The following is a 2,500-nucleotide window of genomic DNA, read 5'->3' on the forward strand; positions in this document are numbered from 1 at the left end:
ATAACTAATTTATTGCACATACAAACTCATCAACTCTACATCGATTTTATGTATGACATTATTTAACGTTTTACTTTTTACTCGATACTTTTATCGCTAATAGCCAATACAGATTATTACTAATAATCTGACAAGTAATGTGATCAATGTAATTCAGTATAGATAATCTTGCTGGATAATTTCATGGGTATAGCAATAAAAAACAGAATCTTTTAACTTTTACTTCAGCGATTTAAACAGGAGATTGCCTCCGGCTTTATTTTCTTTTACAAGTTTTATGTGTTAAGTTACGCACAATATAAGTTACTTTTGCAGTTAACATGTGGTCAGCCCGTCGGGTATACTTTTTTCACTTTTCCTAAAATACTTTTTGACACTTATGTGTTGTCTTACTCATTTGGTTGTCACACCCAATGCTCAGTCTCGTTAAACGCACAAATAATTACGAAACATTTATTTTTTGAGCTAACAAAACAAATTTTGGAACTTACACTTTGACGCCGATATTTTTATTCTGTTTGTCAGGCGTCAGTCAAATATATCAATAGATCATTGTTTTGATAAGCCTAATTAAAATATTGCCTTTTCAAACTCTCTTTTGGGGATAAACAAAGACTTCGTGGTTAATAACCGTGCACATTCATGCTCCTGTCGGTCTTCATATAACCAATGAATTGCATCATATACATTATATAATAATTGGCCACGTGCTTTTTTCGGATGGTGATGCGACTCTATTCTAAACGTGATTCCAAACCATGCCAAGTAGGAAATGTTCACTGGATAAAGTATTACGAAACTGAATCTTCCTGCCAATTCATCAACACGTCGCATCATCCGTCAGCTTATGCAAGGTCACGTTTCAATCGGCTAATCAGTTTCCTTGTAACACTCCTTCTCCTTTTTACACGTCCAGTAAATCTGTTCGTAAATATATGTATTTAATTGACGCCAATACCTTTGTAGAGAGCTTACGGTTAAGCTTAAGCAAATGCAGCGAAGGATAAATAGAAAATGGTACGATTTGCTGAGTTTGTTAGAGAAAGAAATTGATAGGTTTGAATGATTCTCTGATTCTTTCCTTGTGGGGAAAGTCGATAATTATTCTTTAAAAAGTAATGTAATACGCGAAGAATTATAACGGCTATTTTAAGAAACGAGGCAAGAGACAAAATCATATATATCATATAGAATAACAGTCGTACTCATTTTTTTTACCAATATCATATGTTTCCAAAACGTACTTTCAGTACTTACCATTCTGGAACGTAATGGGGAGGGGGACGTCTCAACGCGACTCTGTATTCGCACATCTTGATATCGGTCTCATGAGAAGAAAACAAATCCTTATATTCTGTTTGTTTCTTTCGTATTGTTATTATCGAAATATTATTTATCTGGATAGAGGAACGTTGGTGATTGCAATTATTTATGTTTGACATTTGATTTCAGTTGGTTTACAAGTAAGATCAGGGAGTGGAAGAGAAGTGAATAAAAAAATATGCTACGTTTACTTTGGTCATTACTATGACCATCATCAACTTTAATTCAATATTTCTATGATTAATTAATTTATCGAATAATTAACATTTCAAATTATTATTCTACATATTTAGAAAATTTGTAAAATTACCCTGCCCTTCCCTCAAGAAATATATGAGACGCTATCAAGAATCAACTGTAAATAATGTACCCTTCCGTTTGTTTTTAATAATATGTAGGTGGAAAGGTATAAACAAATGAATCGAGCTTTAGCCACGTTGTCAAAGCTCACAGTAATCCATATATAAACAATCTGTGCAGTGACAGAACTCTCCGGCTGCCCCCTACTCCCCACCCACCCACCCGCAAAGACCCTGTTATTGTAATTACTATAAGAATAGTAAGCTTGATCAAACCATTTTCATTAATTTTATCATTAACGCTTGAGAACACTCATACATACCTCAAAAGGTAATGGAAGTATCAGATTTTCAACACTCATATGGTTTTGATGATAAGTTTCATTCATTCATTTTCATTCAGGATTTCTTCCGTACTACAGAATCTTTGTGAAAACGTAATTAAACTTACAAATAGAACAACGAAGGGAAAAGCAAGAAAACACACGAATATGCCGAAAGCCTTTTCGCTATATTGCTTCTTCATATCCTAAAGAAGCAAATTGTTCTATTTGCCTTTTGTTCGAAATGAATTAGACTTGCACAAGATAGTCAGATCCAGAAAACATGCGAAACATACAGGGAGGAAAGCCGTACGCCAGTCTCCCAGGGTACGAGGGGAATCTTTAGGGTACACGAGGGAAATATTTAGGGTACGCGACAGGTCTCCAAATATAGTACGTGAAGTTTTAACGTAGTTCGATGGGGAAGACGTAGAAAGAAAGAAAGAAAGACATTCTAAAGTAATTCATGCCTGAGCTTTCTATTGAACAGATCGAAGCTTAAAAGTCAGAGAAGGTATGCATGTACTCTTCTTCAATGCTTATTTGGATTCGTCT

Source organism: Penaeus chinensis, chromosome 19 (assembly GCF_019202785.1).
Source record: "Penaeus chinensis breed Huanghai No. 1 chromosome 19, ASM1920278v2, whole genome shotgun sequence".
NCBI lineage: Eukaryota > Metazoa > Arthropoda > Malacostraca > Decapoda > Penaeidae > Penaeus > Penaeus chinensis.